At 42.7% G+C, this 13,561-nt stretch overlaps 1 protein-coding gene across 24 annotated transcripts in view; it reads left to right on the top strand.

Moving 5' to 3' along the window:
• ANO10 (anoctamin 10) overlaps window positions 1–13,561 on the top strand; it is a 268,016-nt gene that overhangs the window by 134,681 nt on the left and 119,774 nt on the right. Inside the window, exon 12 of one of the 24 annotated variants that reach the window (XM_086366283.1) lies at window positions 1–13,561. This exon is cut by the window's left edge and continues 26,813 nt beyond it; it is cut by the window's right edge and continues 30,413 nt beyond it. The exons of the other annotated variants lie outside the window; for them this stretch is intronic. The gene's annotated coding sequence lies outside the window, so the exon portion shown is untranslated. 24 annotated transcript variants of the gene reach the window in all.

Below are 13,561 nucleotides of genomic sequence, written 5' to 3'. Positions count from 1 at the left end.
GTATTAGTAAAGCCTTGACTGCAGCATTTTAAAAATTATCCCTTTTTGCAAGCTGAAAAGGGCTGCTGTGTAAAACCTACAGCTAACATCATACTTAATGGTAAAGACTGTCTGTCTGCAGATGACAGGATCTAGTAAATAGAAATTCCTAAGGAATCTACTTAAAAAACTATTAGAACTACTATATTTATTAATTCAACAAGTTTACAGAATATGAAAGCAGTGCAATTGTATTCCTATACAGTTGCAATGAACAAACCAAAAATGAATTAAGAACACAATTCCATTTACAATAGTATAAAGAAGAGTAAAATGGAAGACTTAATAGTATGAAGATGGCACTGTTCCCCAGTTGATCTATAGATTCAACATGATCCATATTAATATTTCAGATAATTTATTTGCAGAAATTAATCCTAAAATCCATATGAAAATGCAAGGGACCCAAAGCAATCTTGAAAAAGAACAAAAAAGCAGGAGAACTCACACTTAGCACAATTTCAAAGCTTTCTTTAAAATCAAGTAATCAAGTCTGTGTCATGAGAAAATACATATAGATGTATATACGTATATAGTCTACTATATATACATATATAATATACATACATATAAAATAGAATTGAGAGTCAAGAAATCAGCCCACACATTTATAGTCAGTTGTTTTTTGACAAGATTGCTAGGATTAGTCAATTGGGGAAAGAACAGTCTTGTCAAAGAATAGTGCTGAGTCAGCTGGATATCCACATACAAAAGAATGTCTCCCACTTAACACCATATACAACAACCAACTCAAAGTGGACCAATGGCCTAAATGTAAGAGCTGGGAGGAGGGAACTGCAGGATGGTAAGAGAGAGGATTTTATGGACCAGGCTTGGAAGGATCACGCTTTTACTTCTTCACATTCTGCTGGCTGTGAAAATTGCCCACGGCCATTAGGAAACAGCGTGGCCACTGGGAGGCTAGGAACTCTGTGTCCAGAGGATGAGGAGATGATTTAGGTGAACAGGTATCCCTCTCTGTTAGGAGGAGATTGCCGTTGGTTATTTGTTGGGATCTTTACCATTTTGAATTTCTCTTCCAATTGGGCCTGCCTCACCAAGTCCTACTACAGTCGTAAGAACTGAAAAGAAGTGAGAAAAGTAGCACTCAATTCTCTTTTTCTTGGATATAAAAAAAGAGTCAAGTTCAGCTAGCAAAGCTTTTTGCAGAAGTCCAAAAATATGTATTCTGTGATCTCATGCACCTGTGTGTTTGTGAAGGCATGATGCAAGCTTGAGACCACGATTATCTCTCTTGATCTCCGGCCTGTTTCCGTGTGAACAGAAAGGATGAACATGGTTCTCATTTGAGGTATGAAAGCTGTCTGAGGCTTTGAAATTCAGATAAGCAAACAGCACTTTATAGGAAAAACAAACCAATAATGGTTTGGAATGAAAACCAAATATATAAATTAGACTTCACTGAAGATCCTCTGGAATGGCCATCAGAAAGTTAGACATCTCTGCATTGGAACCAGGGGGCCCTCACCTCATCATCAGGATCATGGGAGTTAATTTGCTCATCTGTCTGAGTTGGAGTCTCTTGACAACGTCTGTTTTGTGGGTTTGATATATGTATTTTCAATTGAAGAAGAAGTAATACTCCAGCTGTGAGTTTGTAATCAAATTGTAATGTGCTCTGTAGATATGATTACAGAGACTGATGGATGAGCTAAAGAGAAACAGGATTCCAGGGACATCATAAACAAGGCTCAGTGCTGTTCATTTTTAGGAAGCTGCACTCTGCAGTGTCTTGAGGGATCTTGCCTGCATATGATACAATAGAATCCTGAGCTGCTCTGTTAGTCCCCCCACCTCAGGTATACATCTGGTTTCTAAATGTGTTTAAAATTTATGCCTTTTTTTCCTAGTTCTATGTTTAAGCTAAATGTTGCATGAAAAATAAAAAATCATAGAAAGACTCCAAGTCAGTGTTGGTTGTAGCACAGTCTGCAGACTGGTCTGCAGCACTGATGTGAGTCCACAAAATGTTCATTTCTGCTCCACAGTGAGATAAGCACAGAAACTGAAGGGAAGCATTAGAAGCTTCTAAGGCACTTTGAAGGCTCAGACGATAAAGAATCCGCCTGCAATGCAGGAGACCTGTGTTTGATCCCTGGGTTGGGAAGATCCCCTAGAGAAGGGCATGGCAACCCACTCCAGTATTCTTGCCTGGAGAATCCCCATGGATAGAGGAGCCTAGCAGGCTATACAGTCCATAGGGTTGCAAAGAGTCAGACATGACTGAGCGACTAAGCACACACACAAGGCAGTTTGACACTGCAGTTCCCTGCAGCTCATCTTGTTGACAGAGGCACGGGTCAATTAGAGTAGTGTTCAGCTCGTGCCATGAGCTGTGTGTTGTGCAAGGTAGGCAGTGTGGATTAGTCTGCTCTGGCTGTGTAGCTCAGTGCTGCAGGCTGCGTGGCTTAAACAACAGAAATTGATTTCCCACAGTTCTCAAGGCTGGGAAGGCCAAGCTCAAGGCATCAGCAAGGTAGAATTTTATTCTGAGGCCATTTCCTTTCAGCTTGCACGTGACTGTCATCTCACCATGTGCTCACATGGCCTCTTCTTCGAGTACATTGAGAGAATGGAGAGGGGAGAGTATCCCCGCCCCACTGCCCCCTTCTGTGTCAAGAGGCTAGCTCTGTTTATCAGGCCCCACCCTTGTGACTGCATTTAACTTTGGTTACCTCCTTGTAAACCCTGTCTATCTCCAAATACAGTCCCTTTGAGGTGGGTTTCAACATATGAATTTGGGTGGGACACACTTCAGTCTGAACACATAGGACTGTAGATAGGACCATTATGGACTGTGAATTTACTAAGTTGGTCCTTCACGGATGTTGGAGAAGCTCTGCAGGAGACCTAAGTAGGGGCTAGTTAACCAAACCCCAATTTAAGTGTACTCGCTTTAGCTTAAAAATGTTGGAATATTTATGAGCTGTATCTTGACATGCAGTAAAATCATTTTGTGTGAAATGTCAGGTCTTTAGAAGAGATTAGATTAAAAACTGGAAAAGATGGATTGGGTAGTTAATTCCTGCAGAAGCCTGGGCTTGATGTCATTAGAGCATGGTCACTGCTCTTGTAGCATAGCTGTCTTTGTCTGAGCAGCTGACTCATAAATCTGTGCCCCCATTTGCTGGCACTGGCCTCTGGCCGTCTCCCCAGGTCCCTTCTACCCTCATCCCCATCTCAGCCCTTCAGGAGAGAGCACAGCCACCTCCCTGGGCCCCCACCCTCGTGCTTCCTTGTCTCTCATGATTTTAGATCTCAACAAATACGATCGTTACCTTCATGGTAACTCACTTTGAAACCAGGGAACCTTTTCCAGTTTCCCTTTGGAGATCTCTTTTGTCTCCCCGCCTGCTGATTCTGCCTCCAGAAGTTGCCTCCATTGGTCTCCTTGCTGAGGTGATGGCCGCCTCACAGCGGGCCACTGTGGCCATGCCTTGCTGGGGTCATCAGAGAGCCCCTAGTGCAGTCCTTGACTTCAGGCTCTTCTTTTCCAATCTCACCTTTGAAAAGCAGAGTTCTCACTCCATCACTTAGAAGCTGAAAAGTTTTTGCCTGTTTCCCTTTCTTAAAAAATAAAGTTTAGCCTCGTTACTAAGGAGTTTAAGGTCCTTTGTAATCTGCCTCTGAGCTGTGGTCCTTCCTCCCCACAGTACCATCACTCCAGCCTTTCAGCATACATACCACACCAACCACACCACACCATGCTGCCTCTGAATGCACACCAAATCCCTCTGTTTGCCTGGGATTTCCTTTCTTCTGGATTTTTCTCCCATCCAGCATCTGCTTGTCATAGGACCCCTTGTCCTTCAAGGTTCAGTTCAGACCTGATCTTTCCCACAGGTCCCCCTGGCCTCCCCACTTGGGGTCAATGACTCGTGTGCTTGTGTAGCCAGTCATGGTCTAATGCAGTGTTGCCCTGATTCCAGGACAGGCTTCCAGTTTCAGAGGCATGCTTTCTCCTTCCCCATCACCAAGAGGTGCCTTTCTTATCCCTGAGACTGATGATTTGCATCTTCTCTTCTTCCTCCTCAGTCTGGCTAGAAAGGTATCAGTTTTATTGATATTCTTAAAGATCAATAAAACTTTCCTTTTCGTTGATTTTCTGTGTTTTACTCTTCTGTTTCTTTGATTTCTGCTCTGGTCTTTATTGTGTGTTGTTTACCTTGGGTTTAGTTTGTTCTTGTCTTTCTGGTTTCTTCAGATGGAAGCTGTTTTCTCAGGTGCTTTAGAGGCATCCCACAAACTCTGGCAGATGCTGTTTTCATTTTTAATTGGCTCAAAACCTTTTCTGATTTTCCTTTTGACGTCTTCTTTGATCCATAAATTATTTAGAACTGTGTTATTTCATTTCCAGATGTTCGTGGGGTTCTTCACAGATCTTTTGCTACTGATTTCTTGTTCGTTGTAGTCAGAGGATACACGTTGTCTGATTTGAATTTTTTAAATTTATTGAGACTTCAGTGTCCCGTAGTATGGTCTCTCTTGGTAAATGTTCCTCGTGTACCTGAAAGGAATACGTATTCTGCTGTTGTTAGGGGGAATAGTCTGTTAAACGTCAAGTGGGTGAGTTGGCTGACGGTGTGAAGTGTATATCCATGCCAATTTTCTACCTACCTCTTCTGTCAGTTATTGAGAACAGTTTTGAAATTCCTATTGAAATTGTGTGTCTGTGTCTCCTCATGATTCGATCACTATTCCCTGTTTTTTATTTTTATCTAAAGCTCAGTTATTAGGCACATAGTTCTTTTGTCCTCTTCATGAACTGGCTCCTTTATTTTTATGCTATGATCTCTTTACCCTAGTGTTCTTTGTTTTGAAATCTGGCTTGTCTGATTCTAATATAGTAACTCCTGCTTTCTTTTAACTACATGGTATCCTTTAAAAAAAAAAAATCCTTTTATCCTGTTTCAGTTCAGTCGTTCAGTCGTGTCCAACTCTTTGTGACCCCATGAACTTCAGCACGCCAGGCTTCCCTGTCCATCATGAACTCCAGGAGCTTACTCACACTCATGTCCATTGTGTCAGTGATGCCATCCAACCATCTCATCCTCTGTAGTCCCCTTCTCCCACCTTCAGTCTTTCCCAGCATTAAGGTCTTTTCCAGTGAGTAGGTTCTTCATATCAGGTGGCCAAAGTATTGGAGTTTCAGCTTCAGCATCAGTCCTTCCAATGAATATTCAGGACTGATTTCCTTTAGGATGGACTGGTTGGATCACCCTGCAGTCCAAGGGACCCTCAAGAGTCTTCTCCAACACCACAGTTCAAAAGCATCAATTCTTCAGCACTCAGCTTTCTTTATAGTCCAACTCTCAAATCTATACATGACTACTGTAAAAACCAAAGCTTTGACTAGATGCACCTTCGTTGGCAAAGTAATGTGTCTCCTTTTTAATATGCTGTCAAGGTTGGTCATAGCTTTTCTTCCAAGGAGCAAACATCTTTTGATTTCATGGCTGCAGTCACTATCTGCAGTGATTTTAGAGGCCCCCCCCTCGAATAAAGTCTGTCACTGTTTCCATTGTTTCCCCATCTGTTTGCCATGAAGTGATGGGACTGGATGCCATGATTTTAGTTTTCTGAATGTTGAGTTTTAAGCCAACTTTTTCACTCTCCTCTTTCACTTTCATCAAGAGGCTTTTGAGTTCCTCTTCACTTTCTGCCATAAGGGTGGTGTCATCTGCATATCTGAGGTTATTGATATTTTTCCTGGCAATCTTGATTCCAGCTTGTGCTTCATCCAGCCCAGCATTTCTCATGCTGTACTCTGCATATAAGTTAAATAAGCAGAGTGGCAATATACAGCCTTGACGTACTCCTTTCTCAATTTGGAACCAATCCATTGCTCCATGTCTGCTTCTAACTTCTTTCCTTAATTATTTCCCGGTACTGAATCAGGACTCTCTTGAATACGCTGTCTGAAGACCTGTTAGGTTTTCTGCCTGGTGGGGAACAGACAGTGTTCCCAGTCCTGTGCAAGCAGCAGGCACCGTTCCCTCCAGCCTGGTCGCGTGTTGCTTTCCTGGTCCTCAGGTGGTTTCCTCACGTTCTCATGTGTGGTGGTACGTTGTCTCCTGAACACTTAGCGGGGCACTGGCTGCCCACCTCAGGAGTGGTCTGTTTCTGTGCCAGGCTCTCCCCTTTTGTACTCAGCCTGCAGACATTTGGTGCCGTGCTCTCCCAGGACTCTCACCCTGACTCAGGAAGGGCTGAGAGAGGGTGGACCCCTTTCTCAGAAGGAGTCTGGCTAGTTAATTGGGTGACAGAGCAGAGCCCAGAGGCATGAAGCCAGCAGTGAGTTTGGTAGAATCACGCACTGACGTGAGTGAGCTGCCTTGGGCTGCAGCCACTTCTAACAGTGAGGTTGTCCTCCCCTTGGGGGTGCTCACCCTTCTCCCCACACCCACCCCAGCTTATAGCCAGGACCCTTCTCTAAGGCGGATAAGGCAATGGCACCCCACTCCACTACTCTTGCTTGGAAAATCCCATGGACGGAGGAACCTGGTAGGCTGCAGTCCATGGGTCGCTAAGAGTCGGACACGACTGAGCGACTTCACTTTCACTTTTCACTTTCATGCACTGGAGAAGGAAATGGCAACCCACTCCAGTGTTCTTGCCTGGAGAATCCCAGGGACGGGGGAACCTGGTGGGCTGCCGTCTATGGGGTCGCAGAGAGTCGGCACGACTGAAGCGACTTGGCATAGTGTAGCTTCTCTAAGGAAGCACAGAAGGAGCTTGTGACCCCTGGGTTTATGTTATAAGACTGAGCGTCTTTACAATTCAGCCCTTGCCCCAAGAACCTCACTGTCCCGTGCTGCCCAGAAACACACCCCAGAGGCAGGCAGGGCCCCAGGGCCTCGGGGAGCTGGTGCCCTGACCCCTGCAGGCACACTTTGGGAGAGGTTTCTGAATTCAGGAAGGCATTTTCTCTCTCCAGAGAAACCTGCAGGTCTTGTTCTTGTCAGACCACAGATGTGAGCTTCTCTGATCCTCTGGGGTTTTAGAGCTGGTTCAGACTGCACATCCAAAAACTAAAAGTTGGAGCTAAGATGGCAGCCCACATAGGAAGACCGGTGATGCTGAGAGACACGAGCAAAATCTTGACTCTGTGTGTCTGTAGTCATGGTTTGCAGGTGAAGAGAGATACTTAGGGTTATGTTCTAAAAGATTATTTTCAGGCAGAGACAGGAATGAGATGTTAGACATTGATTCAATATGGAAGAGTTTATGCAGACTCCACTCTCAGACTAAATAGAATTGGGAATGTCAGTCTAGAGCTAGGACCTTGTTAAAACATTTTTATGAGATTTAGCAGATACTCTCAGATCAGTAGATTAATATGTAGGCTATATTTTGTGGATTTAAGAAATCTAATTTGTGTTACAAGAGCAGCAGTTAAAAAAAAAGTTAAAGAACCGTAGTGTATAAGTAAATTATGTTGGAAATATAATAATACTTTTTATTTTGTGCATGTTACACTCCATTATTTTATTGCCATTAACTCTTTTGCATTAACTGTCTTTGTATCACTTAAAGCTGTAGTCTTTAAAAAAATAAAATCATTAAAGTGATCATGAAATTTTGAATATTGCTTATAGAAATTCCCTAATTGGTCACAATCAAACGCTACTATTCTTGCTTATTAATGATTTTAATTAACTATGAAATGAAATAAACAGTACGTAGTTAATTTTTGTCATCTTGAAAACAGTATGATTGCACTGAAACTAAATACGATTGTATCCTACTTTGTAAAAAGGTAACCTTTTTTTTTTCCTGTCTAGCTGGAGGTGTGTATAGCATGAAGAATGCAGTTTCTAGCTGACTTAGAATAATTGGCGAGTTTTAAATGTAAATCTAGTGAGTTTAATTAACTGTCAATTGAATCAAATACATTTTCCAACTCTACAAGCTTGCTCTCTTGCACATAGTGACAAATTTATTTAGGGCCAAGGCACTTAGAAGGTGCCTAATCAGACCATGATGAAGTAATGACTTCATGATTTTTCTCATTGAAATTTCTACCAAAATAATGGTAGGTTCACATGCAGTTGTAAGAAATAATATGAAGAGACCCTGTGAACCTTTCTCTCACTTTACTCCAATGGCAACATTTTGTAGAACTACAGTCATGTCACAGGTTAGGATATTGACATTGAGACAACCCTCTGATCGTGTTCAGATTTCACCAGTTTTACTTGCAGGTGTGTGTGTGTGTGTGTGTGAGTGTGTGTGTTCATTTCTGTACAGTTTTCTTACCTGGGGAGGTTTGTGTATAAACCATCATAGTCTAGTTACAGAGCAGTTCTGTCACCATAAGCATCTTGTCCTTGTGTAACCGCACCATCCTTCCCTCCACGCTCATCTCGTAACCCTGAAAAACCACCAATCTGTTCTCCATGTCCAGAATTTCGTCTTTAAAAAAATGTTAGGTAAAATAAATCATACAGTGCAGACCCTTTTGAAATTGGCTTTTTTTCACTCAGCACAGTTCCCTGGAGAGTGATCCAAGTGCTTATGTGAATTAGTAGCTTTTCCTTTTTATTTTTGAGTATCAGTTCCATGGTGGGGATGCACCACAACTTGTGTGGCCGTTTACCCACTGAAGGACAGCTGCACTGATTCGGGTTTGTAGCTGCTACCAATCAAGCTGCCGTGGCATGTCGGTGCAGATTTTGTGTGAACATGTTTCATGTCTCTGGATAGATGTCCAAGGGTAACATGGCTGGGCTGTATGATCACTGCATGTTTAGTTGTATCGGAAACTGCCAGCTTGTTTGAGTGTCTATGGACTTTTACATCCCTTCCGGCAATGTATGAGTGCTCCAGTTTCTCCACATCCTTGTCAGAGTGGTGTTATCACAGGTTTTTATTTTAGTCACACTCATAGGTTTATATTGATACCTCATTTGGGTTTTAATTTACATTTTTCTGATGGCTAATGATGTTGAAAATCTTTGGGGGTACTTATTCACCGTCTCTGTATCCTCTAAAGTGGACTATCTGTTCATGACCTTTGCCCATTTTCTAACTGAATTTCTTTTCTTTTTTTTTTTTAATTTTATTTTATTTTTAAACTTTACAATATTGTATTAGTTTTGCAAATATCGAAATGAATCCGCCACAGGTATACCTGTGTTTCCCATCCTGAACCCTCCTCCCTCCTCCCTCCCCATACCCTCCCTCTGGGTCATCCCAGTGCACTAGCCCCAAGCATCCAGTATCGTGCATCGATCCTGGACTGGCGACTCGTTTCATACATGATATTATACATGTTTCAATGCCATTCTCCCAAATCTCCCCACCCTCTCCCTCTCCCACAGAGTCCAAAAGACTGATTTATACATCAGTGTCTCTTTTGCTGTCTCGTACACAGGGTTATTGTTACCATCTTTCTAAATTCCATATATATGCATTAGTATACTGTATTGGTGTTTTTCTTTCTGGCTTACTTCACTCTGTATAATAGGTTCCAGTTTCATCCATCTCATTAGAACTGATTCAAATGTATTCTTTTTAATGGCTGAGTAATACTCCATTGTGTATATGTACCACAGCTTTCTTATCCATTCATCTGCTGATGGGCATCTAGGTTGCTTCCATGTCCTGGCTATTATAAACAGTGCTGCGATGAACATTGGGGTACACGTGTCTCTTTCCCTTCTGGTTTCCTCAGTGTGTATGCCCAGCAGTGGGATTGCTGGATCATAAGGCAGTGAATTTCTTTTTGCGCAATTGAGTTTTAAATGTCTGTTGTGTGTCCTTAGAAGGTAGTCCTTCATTGAACGTGTAGTTTGCAAATATTTTCTCCCCATCTGTAGCTTCAGATAAGCTTTCATGGGAAAATAGTTTTCCATTTTGATGAGGTCCCATTCATGGCTTTTTAGTGTTTGGTTGTTTCTGAAAAATGAAATGAAAAATTGAAAAATATGAAGGTGTACCTTTAGTAGGATTCGAACATTTTTCTGTTTTATTTTATTTTATTTTTTATTCCCTTCTTTTCTCCCACTTTTGTTTTATCTTAAACATCAGCAGCTTTCTCTTGGTTGTGAAAATACTGTAAATTATTCCAACTCTAATTTATTTCCACTGTTCTAAAATAAGTACCTTTCCGTTTTCCTCCTACCCTTCACAGCCACCTAGGATGTTTCTTTCTCGTGTGACCACGTTATTTGTAAGCATTTGTTGGTGGTGGTTTATTTGCTTTAGTATTCACATCCTAACTGTAGAATCTTCGCTTTCTTCTCAAAACCACACTCATGTGCTGGTGACGTTCCGTTTTTATCACAGTCAGTAGTAACAGCGGCTCCCTGGAGCCCATAGCGGAGATCCCTAAGTTTAACACGTTCACCCTCTCCACTCTGGAGAAGGCCATCCCCATCCATTGGGACCTAGAGATCAGCCTGAGTTTCTCTGGCCGCTGAGCCACCAGTGACTCTGCCACAGTCCAGCTACTGCCAGAGCTTTGCAGTGTTTCCTGTCCTAGGCCCTCTGTGAAGGGCTCAGTCTCAACTGTGAGGACCTCCAGGCAGGGCTGAGCTTGCAGGGAGGGGCTGGCAGTGGCAGGCTCTTGGTGGGGTCCTTCCCACATGTATTGTCTGTGTGCAGTGCTGGGTGAGGAAAAGCGTTCTGGGCGAGGAGGGTGCCCAGGTGCCCTGTGACCCTGCACTGTGGTGGTGGGGCGCTGAGCCTCGCCAAGCCTCTGTCCCTCCCTCCTGTGAAGCAGAGCTGAGAGGACTCTACCACCCACCCTGCTTCAAACAAGGCTTCAGAAAAATTCTGTTGTCTTTTCCCCACCTTCTGTGAACTCTGGTAAGAGGAAGAAGGTATCTAGTGATTTTTCCTGTTACTGGGGATGCAGAGAGAAACTGTTCATCAACTCTTGGGTGAAAAAGTAACAACATCAAATCTATTAGCAAAAAAAGCACTGATGTAACGTGTCTTCATATGAAACTGAAGTGACCTCTAGAGTCTTCGAGTTAATAGAAATTGTAACTCATTCAGTTAATTCAGTAAGGATTTCTTACCACCTACTCAGTGCCAGACATTTTCTTGGCAGAGATGATACAGCATAAAACACACAAAAGAAAAAGAAAAATTTCTGCCCTCATGGAGTATATATTAGGGGGGAATATAGATAATGAATAAGTAAATAAAATACACAGTATACGTAGGTGATAAGTGCTAAGGGGAGAGGTTGAGTGAGGAAGGGAGGTGAGCAGTATCGTGATGGGAGCGATGATCCAGTTTTAGGAGTTCGGTCTGAGAAGGCTGCCCAGAGAGGATGACATGGAGGCAGGACCCGGGGGCAGGCCTCAGCCCGCTCTGTTCAAGATAAGCAAAGAAGCACATGTGGCTGGATTGTAGTGAGCGAGGGAAAGTGTGGAAGGAGATGAGTCTAGAAATAGAGTGGAGAGGGTGGGAAGACCGGTCATATAGGGCTTTTCAGGTCAAGGGAAAGACTGGCTTAACTTCGGGTGACATGAGAGCTTCCAGAGGTTCTTAGCAGGGGATGAGTGGTTGGGGCCATGTGTTAATGGGGTCACTCTGGCTGCTGTGGTGACAGTAATGGGATAAGGGTAAAGGCAGAGGGACCAGTTAGGAGCCCATGGCAGGCAGTGACCTATGACCCTCAGCCAGGATAGTAAATGTGGAGGTGGCAGAAGTGGGCAGGTCCTGGATATATTTTCAAGGCAGAGCCAAAAGGATTTGATATCAGGCTGCAGGTGGGAGAAAAAAAGTGAGACATCAAGGACCAGATGTGACCTGAGAGCTTAGAAAATGGAATTGTCATCTCTGAGATGAGAACAGCATTATAAATGAGTCTTGGCGAATAAGATCTAGATAATACTGTAATAGCATTTTCTCTTTTTGAAAAGTTGAGGATTAACAAGCATATGGTGAAGTGTATTAAAGTGTGCTCATTTCATTTATTTTTGGCTGCACTGGGTCTTCATTGCTGCGTGCAGGCGTTGTCTAGTTGCAGCGAGCAGGGGCTACTGTCTAGCTGTGGTGTGCAGGCTTCTCATTGCACTGGCTTCTCTTGTTGCAGAGCATGGGCTCCAGAGCACAAACTCAGTAGTTATGGCACGTGGGCTTAGCTGCTCTGTGGCATGTGGAATCTTCCCAGACCAGGGATCAAACCTGTGACCCCTTCATTGGCAGGAGGATTCCCAACCACTGGGCCACCAGGGAAGTCCAAAGTGTGCTCATCTTAAATTGCAGTTTTGCAGGAACACTGTCTCCTAAATATATTTTATTAATATTCATCACAAAAATGTTTGGAGGGAAGGGTTTTTCCTTCAGTTATTTACATGAGCACTTCTTTACCTTTTTTTGCTCTTCTGAGAAACAAGGTACATCTGTCTCTGCTACAAACTGAAACAGAAAATTCATTTGTTCTATAAGTATCTTTTATTCCTGTTACACATACTCATGATATCCTGGCCCTTTGAGACGAATAAAAAAGATATAACCTCTGCCCCGAGGGACCATATTATTTTCTTAAACATGAAAAAAAAAAAAAAAAACGAGATGTGAAAACTGCAAAATAATTACCAGATAGAAGCAAACCCCGCTGACGTGACAGTTTCGGTGTCTTGACTGTGTGTGTGTGTCACTTGCTCCTCTGGAGTGTCTGTCACAAAGTGACAGTGTTTGGGTTCTACGACTTGACAGGTGACTGACTGAAAAGAGAATGTGAAGGAAATGTCTTAGCTCACTCCTAGTGACTAAGAGGGCTGGCTGAGGTTTTGCAGCACACCACAAGTAAAGGGCTTTGATGTGGCATAATTTGGGGTGTCACTGTACACGAGTAAACCCTCAGTGATGATGACATCTCGAGAAAACGCATACACCTCAGTCAGTCCACGAGTGAGATAATATCAAGGGGAACCAGCCTGTAGGTAGTCCTCAAGCCCTGCCAGAGAAGTACCCCGGTAATTAAAGCAGTTCTAATTTCATTCTGATTTTCCCATAGGAAAAGTCACACAGGAGAGAATTTTATTCTGACCAGGCATCCAGTGTTCGGCATTTTATAGAAATTACCAGACATAATGGAATTTAATTGTATTTATTTTCAACTATAAATGGCACTTTTTAGTATAAACTTTATACATTATTCAGAAACCCAGTTACCAGTCACAGGATCTTACTTATGCCGACACTGTCTCATACTGTGCCAGAAAGCTGCTTTTGTTTTCATGTTTTCTTCCTTAGTTTTACTAAAATCAGAGAAACTATCATTGTACTTAGAGAATTCAGAAGAACCTCACTCAGATTTTTACCATCATCTTTGAAAGAGGCTTTGGACTAGTTGGTAATTTTTTGAGAAACTGATTCAAGAATACTTTTCTAAAAAGACTTTCTCCTCTCAACTAGGTGAAATAACCTAATTTTTCAAAAAGAAAGACTATCTCCCACAGCAGTGGCAGAAAATAGATACCATCACAGCCAGAGCTGTAATCTGTTAGGTACCAATTACATTGCCCATCTGTTTCAT

This window comes from Bos grunniens, chromosome 22 (assembly GCF_055505025.1).
Source record: "Bos grunniens cultivar Pamir isolate PY7600 chromosome 22, Bosgru_T2T1.0, whole genome shotgun sequence".
NCBI classification, from domain to species: Eukaryota; Metazoa; Chordata; class Mammalia; order Artiodactyla; family Bovidae; genus Bos; species Bos grunniens.
This window is presented reverse-complemented; position numbering and strand designations above follow the sequence as displayed.